At 39.5% G+C, this 15,753-nt stretch overlaps 1 long non-coding RNA gene across 1 annotated transcript; it reads right to left on the reverse strand.

Annotated features, from left to right (window-relative positions):
• Positions 1-12,876: 12,876 nt before the first annotated feature.
• Positions 12,877-14,116, reverse strand: LOC149828054 (uncharacterized). Its single transcript, XR_016435018.1, has 4 exons — positions 14,027-14,116; positions 13,880-13,941; positions 13,484-13,678; positions 12,877-13,396 (listed from the first exon to the last, which is right to left on the reverse strand). It is a non-coding gene; the product is annotated as an uncharacterized LOC149828054 (long non-coding RNA).
• Between the last annotated feature and the right edge of the window lie 1,637 nt (positions 14,117-15,753).

Raw genomic sequence — 15,753 nt, forward strand, 5'->3', positions numbered from 1 at the left:
AAAATCCATTTCTTAAACCCCTTCTAAGTCAAAACTGCTTTTAAACCCAAATCTAGATATAATATCCTGTTGTTGTGATTTTCAAAAAATAACCCAACTTAAAAATAACGTTTCTCCTAAATCCCACCCAGTTCAGACCTATAAAATTAAACTCAAACAACCATAAGTGTCCTTACCAATCTACCAAATCTCGAATCCTAACGCTTTCCTCTCGAGGAGAATTAAATCTAGCACCAAAACCTGTTTTGCTCAAAACCCAGTCTAGAAATAAACATGATTCAAACTCGTGTCTTGACTTTACTTATAATTCTCAAACTAGACTGACTTAGACTCTCAAATTTTACCCAGACCTTGTCTAACTATCCCTAACATAACCCTATTTTTTTGTAAATTTTTTAATTTTTATTTTGAGAGAATTTATTCACTCTCTTAGGATGTATAAAAAACTGAACAGAATTAAATTCTCGGAAAAACCCAGTCCCATAATTTTATCTATGCAACCCTAAATCCCTTGAACCAACAATTTTAACCCAAGCTTTCTTGACGTGTCTTAAGTCACCTCCTAATTTTTTAACATTTATTGTACTGTATTATAGGAGAACTCAAATTTTTGTTGAACCCTGTTAAACCTTACCCGAATCTATTTAATAACCTTAACCTTTGACTTGACCAAATGTAACCCAAACTTGAATCTATTTAACAACCTTGACCTTTGACTTTGACCAAATGATACCCAAACTCACCTAAACCCTAAAATTTGAACCTAAACCTACCATAACACATCAACTAGTATCAGCGCAACGTTCCTATAGCAACCAAAAAAAAGACAAGCTCAAAATTTCTTTGTTGACCATTCTGCAAAGAAAAGGAGAAACCCCAGTCTGGTTCATGTGGGAAACCATAAGTTTGGGTTCACGACAAGCCTACAATAAATGGCAAGCGTACTACAACAAATAGAGGCAGAATATTGAATCATGCAACAGGTGTGCCAAACCCCTATCAAATGTGGAAATGTTCTCAAAGAGTGTATGGATTCCCTCACATGTGAATCAATACCAATGCCCAAACATGATGAGAAAATTGTCGAAAGGAGCCTGAAAATGACTCTAGTGCAAGAAATAGTTCATGAGGAGTTCAAAAAATGGATCAAGTTTTTGTAAATGAGAGTTCAGAGTCTGATCTTACTGATCTTATTGATGCACCACCTATAGTCAGTGTGTGCCCTCTCCACCTGCATCTAATGGAAGTGGTTGCAACCATCCTTTTTGCAAAATTCATTACTCCGTTGAAAGAAGAGAAGGTACCGAACTTCAAGGTTGCCATAACTTGTATCCCCCTTGGCAATGCATTCCCTGGGTCGATGACTCTTTTTCTTTGAAGGATGACAAGCTGAAAGTCTCAAACAAGGATCAAAAAGGACAAATCAGCTACCAACTGACTGCAGCAATCCTTGGGCCATTGTTGAACCATGCTAGTTAGTCCAAAGACTTGGTAGAAGGCTTTACTTAGCTTGTGTCCTTGGCAACCATGCCTTGTGTAGAACCCTAAAACTCTGAAAGACTCAAAGAAAATTCTACAACCTAAAGTCCTCACCCAAGTCCGACGTCCAAAATTTCCCTAGCCTAAATTATGTTGAATCTAGGTCTATTTTTGGACCCAAGATTCTTCGGTATTTTTTGAACCAACCTACCCTAAACCAAGGCCAGTTGGTTATGTACCCGCCTTGAATTTTTATGTAACTTTGAAAATTCAGATCTCTCTATCCCCGTGGCCTTTGACCTTGAGATTTTGACTCAACCTCTCGTAAGATGTCTACAACCATATCCCCAAATTTCATGATTTTATGTTGTACCATTCGGGAGAACCACATTCGAGAGAACCAGATTTATTGTTAAAGCCTACCTCAACCTGTCTTACCTAAACTAGACTATCCCACTTATCGGACTCCCCTAAACCAAATCCATCAAACCTAAGCTTATGTCCTCAACCTAAGTCCTTACCGATACCCTTAAATCCATGTTCCTTACCTGAGTTAGATTGAGTCCGGTCATTTGAGAAAGTTGGATGTGAAGGTGCTATGTTAATTGGTAGACGAAGATTCATGAGTGATTTGATAGATATACCCAACTTGAAAGATGTTGTTGGGATTCTATCTCCAACCTTGGAAGCAATGTATGAAGTGTTTGAGACAATATTGGTAGATCATCTTGAGAGCTGCATCTTGTGAATCCCTGATCGAAATTTTGAGAACTGGGTGTCAACTCTACAACAATGATTATACCCTCCGGTTACATGGATGTTATGGCCTACCTTGGTCTCTTGGCAGCTATTTTGTAGGGACCCTCAACTTGAAGTTACCCCAACTATATACTTGTTGTGAAGGTCTACTCAGTACCATGCCATGGCCACAAGCCAAGTGTTGCATTCATGATGGCTTTTTCAGCAAATCAAACAACAAACTCAGTTGTAACAACCTATGGCAAGGGAGGCAATGCCACAATTGACAAATTATTAGAGTCATGCAACGGATGCAAGTAGGGTGTTTCCTTGAAATGCTTCATTGCCTAAGGGACTAGACAAATCTCAAGGGGGAGAGGATGATGCAAACCAACTACCAGGTGAGCTCAATCCAACTCCGAAGCTCCAAATCATACAAATAGATCCCAACCAAGTCGATCTAGATCCACCACCCATACTCTAAATAATGCAATTCACCTCAGCCACAAGAGACAACTTCCAAGTAGACACCACCTCATCCATGCCATGCCACCTTATCAAGCTAAAAAGGACCCACATGTGGCATCCCCTTTAGAAGCCACTAATAGCTTGTGGGCCCCACCCAATTGATGCCACCTAGGAGGCCTTCCAAGCCCTCTAAAAACGTGTGGCCCTTGAGCTTTCCCTGCTCTAAGGACTTGGAACCCAAGAGCATCTAATATTAAGTGTCTCTCATTAGTGTCGTAGTTACTACTTATAGTAGTGGATCATTTGCTTTGATTTTACTTTCTGTATTTATGTAGGAGCTCCCTTGGCCTATATAAGGGGATTTCTTTTGTATTTGGAGGATATGAAAAATATAATCAAGTTACCTCCCTCTCTCTCTCTCTTTTAAGAAATCGCCCCTCTTCTTGTGAGACGTTTCTCTATCTCTCTCTCTTCTACCCCTTGGCCCTTAGGCCGTCTTACCTCCTTCTTTACCCCTGCAAGTCCCTATTTCCCTCAACTCGTTCAGGCTATCCTAGGCTCATCTCTTGGTTACTATGGCGGTTCAAATCTTCTAAAGATCTGTAATTGCCTAAGTACTACATATAACCAATTCTACGTATGATTTGTGCGGATTGCATCAATCCTTTGACGAACGTAAACCAACCCTACACCAAACACATTTTTTATGCTTGACCGGATGGTTCAGACCTCTTCAAAGCCTTTGAACACCTTCCTAAACCACGTGAGTCCTTAAAAATCATTTCCTAAAACTCCTCTTAGACTAAACTTCTCCTAAACCCAAATCTAAATAAAACATTTTAATGTTGTGATTTCTAGAAACAACTTAAAAATAATGTTTCTTTTGAACCACACCTAGTCTAGATTTGCAAAATTAAACCTGGATACCCCATACCCCTGTGTCCTTAACCAACCCACAAAATCTCAGATCTCAATTCTTTCTCGGTGAAAAGAATTAAATCTCGCACCAAAACCTAGTCCAAAAATAGACTTGATCCAAACTCGTGCCCTGACTTTGCCTATTTTTTATTCTCAAACCAAACCAACTTAGACTTTTAAATCTTACCCAGACCTTCTCTAACCTGTCCCAAGCCTAACCCTAAAGGTGAAACAAGAAAAAAGATGGATGTAAACACTCAAATGACGATTGCAGAAATAATAATGAAGCAAAAATAAACAAATTCTACAGCATGCAACACAAAGATGATAGCAAAGAAAAAATAAAATGTACCATTGCATGGGTCCTTCCTTTGCCTCTGTGAGGTGAAGCAATAGTCATGGAAGGAGGTTCTGAAGTTTGATTCTGATATTAGAATAGGTAGATAGATAGATGGCTAGATAGATAGCCATATAGACCGGATTCTTTCTTTTTCTTTTTTGAGGAGTGAATAAAATCACATGAAACAAAAGAAAAAGAAATTTAGGTGACAAGTATTCACCCAGATACCCCTATCCATTTCAATATTGAATCAGACCATTTCCCACAAGCGTGTGCCCTGATTGTAGCCTGTGTTCCCAAGCACAACTGATAGGAATCAGAAAATATATGTTTAAAAATTCTCTTGTTTCTTTCAAGCCAAGTGTACCACCAAACAACAAGATCTACCATTTCCAACCATTTTCTGCCTCTTGCTTTCAGCCAGGATGCCAAATTATCTATATAACTGAATATATTACTCCCAGGTTTAAATTAAGGCCTCCCCAAGCAAACAGAAATAGCTTGTTGCAGTTTAAAAAAAACAAAGAAAAAAAGAAAAAGAGTATAAGGGTTGGAATTTGGATGCAGGTTTCCTCCTATTCTTTGCACAGAAAGCAGTAATTCACCAAGAAGAAGCCCCTTGGCCTTAACCCTTCTTGGGTCACAACCCGTTCAATGCAAGTTAATGAAGTAAATCTGTCACTCATGGGTTCAGGCCATACTGCCAAGTTGATTTCTTCACTCGAAGAATCATTAACAGGATCTGACGAAGAAACTGTTATTTCTTGAGCGGTTACAATGTTGACTCCTCTTGACCCGACAGCCTACAGTCAGCCAGCATTTTACATCAATTCAAGCAATATGCCTTCACACAACACTCGTATACGAAGTCTGCAACTGGGATGTATTTGTGTTTGCCTTGTGAAGAAGTTTCTGGACATTTTGTAGTAAGTGCCAATGTGCCTGCCCAGGGATCAGTCCATAGCTTGATATTGGTACCCTTCGATATGTTAGAATATATATATATATATATATATATATATATATATATATATTCATATTTTTCTTCATTGTAATAGGAAATACCCTCTAAGTGTAATTTTTGTAATAATACTCATGTAATAGGGTCTGTCCATTAGGGACAGAACAGTCTTCAACTTATTTTTGTATTTGTCTTTTTTTTATTTTTAACAAGGGCATAATGGTTTTTGTGACCATAGGGTCGTTGGGACTCTCCAACAGTTAGATTTCTAGCCTTTAGGGCTATCCCAATGGCTCTAATGGGCCCATAATGCCCTCTCATGTGTCTATAAATGGGGGCATTTGTCCTCTTTTGAGGTTATGCATTCTTTGTGCATCTCTCTTAATATATTTTTTATTTTAAGTGTGTTCTCTTAGCCGTTAGTGGCTCTTGTGATTGAACTCATTTTCAGATTGTGTTTCGCCTGGTGTGAGGTGTGAGAGCTCTTTTCATTTCTTTACAATTCTTTACTTATGTAGATAAAAAAACCTTTGCCCACCCTTTCTATATCTCCAACCCAGCTTTCATTTAGAGTTTGAGAACCATAACATCCATCCAAAACATAAGGTGTGCGCCTCAAGGTCACGTTCTTTAGATCAAGGTTACAAAGTGGCAGCAGTTTCCTCTTGAAGGATGTTAATCTAGGGACTTTACATGCCTAAACACACAGATATGCAAATGGTGCAAACAAATCCAACAGTTAATAAGTACAAAGTGCACAAAATGGAAATTGATAAAATAATCATATAACTAATAAAGGAAATATATCCAATGTTTCACCAGCAGAAGTCAATGAATTAAGTTTTAATCTCAAAATATGTTTTCGGATTTGTTGGAACTCTTAAAGTTTGCTGTCCGTTAGATAAGGGTACAGTGTTGGACATTTTGGGTTACGGGTCCAACCCACAGTCTGACCCGGTTTGACACCTAATAGTGGGTCACGTAAGTGGCCAAGTAATGGAGAAAGTGGGTAGGAGTTACGTGAATGTGGAAAGACCACATTCACGTAACTGCATTATTTCCCCATTATATAAAGGGTTAGGAGGCCACGAAGATGATGAGTATTCGTAGCATCTCCCTGCCCGAATTCTATTCCGCATTCAGACTTAGCGGAAAGGGTCCTGCTCACCGTCGACCTAAGGCTTGGGCTCATTGTGGGCGTCGACCGGCTGAGGAGAACGCCGAACTTCCTACACGAACAATAACGAATTCAGGTAGGCTCCCTGTCATGTTGTTTTTTGCAGGGTATTGGCCAACATTGGGTTATGGGCCCACAATCGCCATGCATTTCCGCTGCGCGTGGCCGTGTAGGCTGTATCGGCGATTTGGGCGTCGGTGGAGTCGCCGTGGGGTGACAATCACCGATAAACAACAGATGTAAAGCCCTGAATCGCCTGTGGCCATTGGACTGCAGATGGGTTTATCCTCTGCCGGTGAGCCCTCGTCTGAAAATGTGACTGACAGATGTCTAAAGGGGTTTAAAAACCCCTTTTCTCTCTGTTTTCCGTTTCATTCATCGGGCGAGTTGCTTTTTCCAGAAAACTGCAGAGGTGTCAGTGGAAGTCTTGCCGGCGCCCAGGTTCTCCCACCACATCGCCGGAGTTACCAGTAAACCGACGGCGACAATAAAAAAAAGAAAATTTTAAACCCTTACCTGTCGCCGGGGAGAAGGTGGGTTCACAACCCCTTTTCTCTCTGTTTTCCGTTTCATTCATCGGGCGAGTTGCTTTTGCCAGAAAACTGCAGAGGTGTCAGTGGCGGTCTTGCCGGCGCCCAGGTTCTCCCACCTCATCGTCGGAGTTACCAGTAAACCGGCGGCGACAATAAAAAAAAGAAAAATTTAAACCCTTACCTGTCGCCGGGGAGAAGGTGGGTTCACCGGGTATGTTTTGGACCGGGTCCGACCCGGGTCTGTTTTGGACCGGGTCTGACCCGGGTATGGTTCGGGCCGGGTCCGACCCGTATTAAGTATGGGTCGGGTCAGACCCGGAACCCATTTAAACCGGATAAGATCCATGTAATGCAAGATCCAAACACTATTAAGATTGAATCGGATCAGGAACCTGATCCGACCCCTTCCAGAACCGGTTTGGAGCCATTTTTGACCGATTCTTTCCAGTTTTTCACCGATCCCGGGATGCTGAGATCCTGTTTTCATAAATATAAAGAAATAAAAGGATTATGGCATACAGTTATAGGGTTTTATGAACTTTTGTTTATATTAAGTATCGGTTTATAAGGTTTAGAACCGGTTCAGACACTTAGATGACTGGTTCGGGGCGATTTCAGACCGGTTCAGAGTGTTTTTAGACCGGTTCCTACATGAGGACCATGGGTTTTACCCATATGAGCATGTTTTTGTTATTTTTCATGCCTTATAAAGTATTTATTTTGAATAATGCATGACTTATGCATGTTAATTCATGTATTTTGCATTGGTTAAGTTATGCATGATGATTTTAAGCATGAATTGTAACTAAATTTATGACAATTAGTTTATGCATTTTTGTTGAAGCATGAACTTATATTATGTCATAAATATACATGCATTAAAATATGTGCATGGGCGTGCTCCATAATACGAATAGGATTTTCGGTAAAAGATTTGATTGACCGATTCATGTAATCACCAAAGTGATCTGAGTCGTGTTAATTAAGGATTCTTTAGACCGTATTAAGATTCGTAATTATGATTGTGTGTGAATTTATGAAACATCGATTCTACCCAAAGGTAGGTCGTTGTGTTCCAAATTTACACAGGGTGTGATAGTAGATGTGTATTCCAGCCCATGAAGTATGTTCGTACCCAAAGGTGCAGTGCTGAATTGCCTCTGGATTCATGATCTACTAGTTTCACCAACTGAAGTCAATTCCTTGAGAATTGAAGAGACGGAGCAATTATGAGTATTGTCATTTTTACCAAAGTGAAACGATAATGGCTCAACTATGTTTGTCTCAGAAAGAAAAAAGGTGAAAATAAAGGGTCTCACTTTTACATTTTCAACACGAGTCTCGTTTGAGCAATAATAGTAATGTCTTTCAATTTTTCGTTCATTGATTTATCAGGTTCCTTCCATATCGATGGTTCAAGTAGTATCCTTATCTTAAACAGATCAAATTTTTCTGATTGGAAAGAAATCGTATTATTCACTTTGGGTTATATGGATTTAGATCTGGCCCTTAGAATTGACGAACCTCCCGCTCTTACTGAGCAGAGCACAACCGATCAGAAGACTGCCTCTGAGAAGTGGGAGCGCTCGAACAGACTTAGCCTGTTGCTTTTGTAATCTCGGGTGGCTAAGAATATTCGATGCACCATTCCTCATTGTAGGACGGTTAAGGAATTTCTGGGAGCCATTGAGGCTCAGTTCGTCACTTCTAATAAGGCAAGGGTCAGTACGCTCATGTCCAAATTAGTGTCTATGAAATATGTTGGTGACAGTCACATCCGACAACACATTTTGGAAATAAGGAATATTGCGACTCAACTGAATGACATGAAGTTCGCCATTTCTGACTTCTTTTTAGTCCATCTGATTTTAACCTCGTTACCTACTGAGTATGGACCCTTTAAAATCTCCTACAACACACATAATGATGAGTGGTCTTTTAATGACCTCTTAAGTAAGTGTGTTGAGGAAGATGAGAGATTGAAGGGTGAGAGTGTGCCAAGTGCACATATGGCCTCTCATAAGGATAAACAGAGGTCGAGGCCAAAGAAAAACTCTTTCAAAAGGAAGAATCAGAAGAAAGCCACTAGAGAGAGTTTAAACTCTCAGGCGAAAGCCAAATCCCAGTTAGGTGACCCTTCTATAAAGTGTTTCTTCTGCAAAAAGAAGGGGCATAAGAAGGTGGACTGTTTGAAGTTCAAGAAGTGACTCGAAAATAAAGGTAATAGGTCATTCGTTTCTCATGAGTGCAATCTAATTCATGTTCCATTGCATAGTTGGTGGATTGATTCTGGTGTCACGGTGCACATTGCCAACTTTTTGCAGGAATTTCTGAACAAAAGGGAACCAACAGAGCATGAAAGAAGCATCTTCTTAGGAAATAAGATGTGTTCGCATGTCAAGAGCGTTGGGACCTGCAAAATTGTGTTGGAGTCAGGATTTGTATTGGATTTGGTCGATACATTTTATGTTCCATCTTATAGTCGGAACCTAATTTCAATTTCAAAACTTGACAAGTTTGGTTTTGTATTTAAATTTGAAAAATCTGAACTTATTATTATGAAAAATTCAATGAATATAGGTTCTGCATATATGTGTGATGGTTTGTATCGATTAAGAACCAAATTCCAAATTCAGGAATCTCACTCCATTGAGAACACAATGATTGGCAATAAACGTGGTCTTAAGAAAGATCAATCCTATTTGCTTTGGCATCGAAGATTAGGACATATCTCGAAAGAGAGAGTCCAAAGACTCATGAAAGAGGAAATTCTTGGATCCCTTGATTTTACGAATATAGAGCCATGTGTTGACTGCATAAAGGCTAAGCAGTCTAACACATATAAAAAAGATGCCAAACACAACAATGAAAAGTTAGAAATAGTGCATACGGATGTCTGCGGCCCTTTTTCACCGTGTTATACGGGTGAAAAATATTTTGTCACCTTTATAAACGATTACTCACGGTATATGTATCTCTACTTATTATCTGAAAAATCTGAAGTCTTTTAGGTTTTTAAGGACTTTAAGAAAGAAGTAGAGAAACAAACCCGTGAAGTTATTAAGGTTGTCAGGTCAGATAGAGGTGGCAAATATTATGATCATTTCACTAAAATGGGACAAAAGGAAGGTCCATTAGCACGGTTTCTAAAAGAGAAAGGCATTGTATCTCAGTATACCATGTCTGGTAGTACTTACCAGAATGGTGTAGCTGAAAGAAAAAACCGTACGCTTAAAGAAATGGTTCGAGCGATGTTGAATCACTCAAACCTTCCTTTGACTTTGTGGGGTGAAACTCTTAGGACTGTAGTGCATATTCTGAATAAGGTTCCTACGAAGGTTGTTCAAAAAACTCCTTACGAGTTATGGACAGGTAAAAAACCTTCTTTGTCATATATGCACATATAGGGATGTCTAGCAGAAGCTAAATTGTATAACCCACATATAAAAGCTTTTGATCCTACGACAACTAGTGGTTTCTTCATTTGTTATCCAGAAAGATCGAAAGGCTTTAGGTTTTATTGTCCATCTCATACACCACAGATAGTGGAAACAGATAAAGCAAGATTTCTTGAAAATGGTTATGTTGGGATAGATGCGTCACAAAATATTGATTTTGAGAAAATGCAGAATTCAGGTTCCACACCTGCTAAAGATAAAGACCTGATTTTCTCTATCATTGTTCCTTCGAGTAATGTAAGAGAAAGTCCAGTCAATGAACATCAATCCCAACTAGATCTGGTTGTTGATGAGGATATACAACAACAATAGGATACAAAGGCTCATTTTGAACCACCTGTAGCACCTGTATGGAGGTCTACCAGAATTAGAAAATCTGCTATTCATCCGGACTATGTGGTGTATTTACAAGAGTCAAATGATTTCATAGACATTGATGAAGATCCCTTCACATTTGCAGAAGCCATTGAAAGTGAAAGATCAACACATTGGATTAATGCCATGAAAGAAGAGCTTGACTCTATGACAAAGAACCAAGTGTGGGATCTTGTACCTTGATCTGATGGAGTTAGACCTGTTGATTGTAAATGGGTTTATAAAACCAAAACAGACTATAAAGGTCATGTGGAGAGGTACAAGGTTAGGCTTGTTGCAAAAGGTTCACACAGATAGAGGGCATTGATTATAATAAGACTTTTTCTCCTGTCTCAACTAAGGAATCATTGAGGATAATCATGGCCCTCGTAGCTCATTTTGATTTAGAGCTACATCGGATGGATGTGAAAAACTGTCTTCTTGAATGGGGATCTTGATGAGGAGGTATACATGCAACAACCTCCTGGTTTCAGTATAGATGACTCGAATAACTTAGTTTGCAAATTGAATAAGTCAATTTATGGACTTAAACAGGCCTCCCGCCAGTGGTATAAGAAGATCAATCAGGTAATTATGAACTTTGGATTCACTGAAAACATTGTTGATCAGTGTGTTTACATTCAGACTAGTTTGAGTAAGTTCATAATTTTGGTTTTATATGTTGATGATATTCTTCTTGCAACTAATGATTTGAGTCTTTTACATGAAACAAAAGACTTTCTTTCCTCTCATTTCGATATGAAAGACATGGGTGAGGCCACTTATGTCCTTGGAATCGAGATCCGTCGTAACAGAATTAAGGGTGTCCTTGGCCTATCTCAGAAATCCTATATCCTTAAGGTTCTTAAAAGATATGGGATGGAGAATTGTTCTCCTAGTTCGACACCTATAGTGAAAGGGGATAAATTGAGCTTAAAGGATTGTCCTCAGAATGATATTGCGAAGGCTCAGATGGATGTTGTCTCATATGCTTCAGCAATTGGGAGTTTACAGTACGCGCAGACTTGCACTCGACCTGATATAGCATTTGTTGTGGGAATGCTTGGTAGATATCAATCAAATCCAGGCATTGCGCACTGGAAGGCAGCAAAGAAGGTCATGCACTATTTACAAGGAACGAAAGACTATATGTTGACCTACAGGAAAGCGAATCACCTGGAGGTCGTTGGATACTCTGATGCGGACTTAGGAGGGTGTATTGACAGTAGAAAATCCACTACTAGATACATTTTCCTTCTAGCGGGTGGTGTTGTCTCATGGAGAAGTGGAAAGCAGTCTACCACTGCTGCTCATACCATGGAGGCAGAATTTATTGCTCTATATGAGACTACGTCATAGGCTATTTGGATAAGAAACTTCATTATGGGTCTTGGCATAGTAGACTCTATTGAGAGACCACTAAAGATCTTTTGTGACAATGAAGCAGTTGTGTCCTTTTCAAATAACAACAAGAGCTCAACATCGTGCCGACACATGGAGTTAAAATATTTTGTTGTTAAAGAAAGGACTGAGAATCATCTGGTATGTATTGATACAATTGGGACGAAGGAAATGACTGTGGATCTCCTTACTAAAGGGCTAGCACCGAGATTGTATTCCCAACATGTAAATGGGATGAGTTTTTTTTATTCCTTCTAATGTATGACAATACATTATGTGATCACATTTTGTGTTTATGTTTTGGTTCTCTAAGATTTTGTGTTATTGTTGATTTTGCATAAAGAATCTCTCATATGGGTTAGAGAGAATAGCAAAATAACAATATTAAAGGACCAATAGAATAGGTGAGAGACCAACCTATTCATAAAGGTAATTTCTTTACATGCCTAAGCACTGAAGGTGAATTGTAGTGTAGTACAAAGAAATATGACATTTCATAAAGGGGTGTTCATATCCTTGACTCATACGATTCATCCTTGTGATAAAGGGTGACATGTGAACCCACATGAAGAATTAAATCGAGATAACAGTATATACCTCGATTTAGTACACTTTTGGTGTCAATGGGTCAAGTGGAAGAATGTTGGACATTTTTTGTTACGGGTCCAACCCATAGTCTGACCCGGTTTGACACCTAATAGTGGGTCACGTAAGTGGCCAAGTAATGGAGAAAGTGGAAAGACCACATTCAGGTAATTGCATTATTTCCCCATTATATAAAGGGTTAGGAGGCCACGAAGATGATGAGTATCCGTAGCATCTCCTTGCCCGAATTCTATTCCGCATTCAGACTTGGCGGAAAGGGTCCTGCTCACCGTCGACCTAAGGCCTAGGCTCATTGTGGGCGTCGACCGACTGAAGAGAACGCCGAACTTCCTACACGGACAATGGCGAATTCAGGTACGCTCCCTGTCATGTTTTTTGCAGGGTATTCGCCAACATACAGATGAAGAAGATGTCACCAAGTTGTCAATGAGTGCTGCCACATATGCAGAGGAAGTTTCATTAACCATGTTTTGGCCAGAAATTACAGACGACTGAGCAGTTGAAGCCAGTCCAGGATGTGATTCAGCATTGAAAATTGAATGTTTTCAGGCCCTCTGGGACCAGCAATAACCATGGGCCTTGTTGTATCACCAATTTCAACATTGTTGGAGGAAACATTATCTTGAGCAACCATTCCTCTAACTACTCGACCCTTTCTCTGATGAAGTATGCGTCTTTGTCTTCTCCCAGATGAAGATCCATCTTGATCAACCAAGATTTGCCCATCTTCTGATAATACACCATCATAACGAGTATGTAAATATGCGACAAGTCCAGGAGGAAGAACCCTTGATAACATATCAAGAGAAGGTTGATAAGAATCTGCCCACAGGGCTACAAGCTGCCGACTGACTTCACGACGCTCACCAGCAGGAAGAAAAAATGCATGCGATAGGTGTCGCAAGAGAGCGCCATCCCTCAATGCAGCCTCCCACATTGACTCTGCAGCAGTAGCATCTTCTTCTGCAATAGTACGCATAATTACAGCAACCGTTTCTCTAACACTTTCAGCAGGATGCCCAAACAAAGTAAACAATCGGCGCCGCAAACCTGCCACTTGTCGCAAAGCACCATAGCAGCTGCAGACAAATGTTTCAGGTGCATGGATGCAACTTCCTTGTCAGCAATAGGGCGCTGTGGTCCAACTGCTAATAGTTGGGCTTGAATGTGGGCTCTTCCACAAGGAGGATCAATGCAGTGACCAGGCATTGTCAACCGAGGCAATACAGGGACTGAGATTTGATCCTACATAATTTATACACAAAAACATCAGCTAGAAGGAAAATAAAACTACTGGCTACAAAATATAATTGGCAAATCAAATTAATATGTTCAATTAATATGGAACTATCAGTTGAACAGAAATGGACTGAAATCAAATTTACTATCTATTAGAAGCCAAAACTTTATTGTGAACATCTGTTTCAAAGAAACACATCTACCTACTTCCGTTTGCAAAACATGCCAACAGCTGCAAGCAGGCTATCCCGAGAGGTACTTGCATACACCTGAAATTAATGGTCCAAAAAAATGTTAGGTACTAGTACTACTAATCAAACAACAAAGGAAGAACCTGGACTTGAATAGGGCGACCATCATTGAACTCGATTGCAAACATCTGTGGCTCTTCAGCAAACCGGACAAGAGAAGCCACGGATGATACAGGTCGAACAATGACAGCCTACAAAGTATCACAAAACCCCACAGTTAAGCTATGTTAAAACTCAAAAAGGTTTTCCTTTTCCAAACACACAAAAGGTTTTCCCTTTCCAGACTGCAGCATTAATAAACTATATTATTACAGACAAGGGATTATGGAAAAAACATGATAATCTGCAAATTGCAAACAAACACATGAAGATGAGAAACTAGGCACAACATTAATTTCTGAACTCAAACCACTTGACTTGTGCATGCTATTGATAAGGATAATTTTTTGGTGCGGATGTGCATCAGAATCAATCACTAATACCTCATTATTCATGCATTTTTAAGTAAACCTGACCATACAGATTGGTTTATCACGGCTCATTTACTTCAGAAATTAGAAGCACTAAATTTTAGTCAAGTATGCTTTAGGTAAGGATAAAAAATGAACTGTGCAGATTGCACCAAAATATAACAAAGGAGGGTTTTCACATCCAAGTTTCTAGAATAGAACATGATTTTTACTAATTAACACGCTACACACATCCATATGCCTGGTCTACTTCCAAATGGATGAGTAGGTGAAAATGAATCCATTGATATGGTATGCACAATGCACCAGAGAGTGACCTGACAAGATAACCACTAGTGGTTGGTGAAATTTAAGCCTTCATGCTAGTAGAACACTTTTCAAAGTGGCCAATTGTCCTTTGCTCATGATCATAGTGAGATTTGTACTCTGTAAAAGTCATGTTTTGCCATTTAATAGAATAAAAGAAAGAGCCGCTTTTCATTTTTGAACTATACACTGATATTTGTGATCTTGCTCCTTGCATTTCCTCATTTAATTCTCAGTAAACTTCATTGACGATCATTCCATTGAACTTGTATTCTCTTTTTGACACATCTGAAAAGCTCTCTATCTTTAAACAATTTAAGGTCCATATTGGCGATCAATTTCATGGGATTAACAACTTTAGAACTGACGAAATAGTTCAATATACTCTCATTGCTATAAAGCAATTTCTCCAACATTATGGGATTAACCAAGAAGTTTCCTGCCAGAAATGCGTCAACAAAATAGTGAACGTAAAAGGAAGACCAAGCACATAGTAGTTACAACATTAAGTACATCATATGTGAGTGGGTTAAGGAGTGATCTGCAGACACCAAGACACACACACAAGCAAAAGACAATATATGAGATACAGTGATATCATCAGTCATTCTTTGATTAAAAGAATAATCCCACCAAAATTGAAACAGAAAATATTTTCCATAAAGAAGTCTAGTTTTGCTTCCGTCTTGCTCTAGAATTCCTCTCTCCTTTTGCACTTTAAATATCCAAACTTGCAGAGTTTGCTCCAACATCCCTTTCTTTTTGTAGGTTTCATGCATTTAATGTAAGATGTCCACTATCCCGGGCCGATCTTTCGGAATAGGACATGTGAAGTGCGGAGCTCTACCGAGTGGAAAATGTATCAAGTATAGGAATGCACGGTATGTGTTTGCTTGATCATTGATGTGCGGTGGTAGCACGACATATGATAGGCATCGGTATAGTCTTTAGTGCATCAATGTCTGGCAGCACAGGCGTAGAGCGTTGTTTGGTTAAGCAGTGTCAGCGGATCAAAGGATGTTGCCTTTGGAGATTTGGTTAAGGACATCTCGAC

The sequence above is a fragment of the Nuphar pumila genome, chromosome 10, assembly GCF_984573655.1.
Source record: "Nuphar pumila chromosome 10, dmNupPumi1.hap1.1, whole genome shotgun sequence".
Classification (NCBI taxonomy): domain Eukaryota; kingdom Viridiplantae; phylum Streptophyta; class Magnoliopsida; order Nymphaeales; family Nymphaeaceae; genus Nuphar; species Nuphar pumila.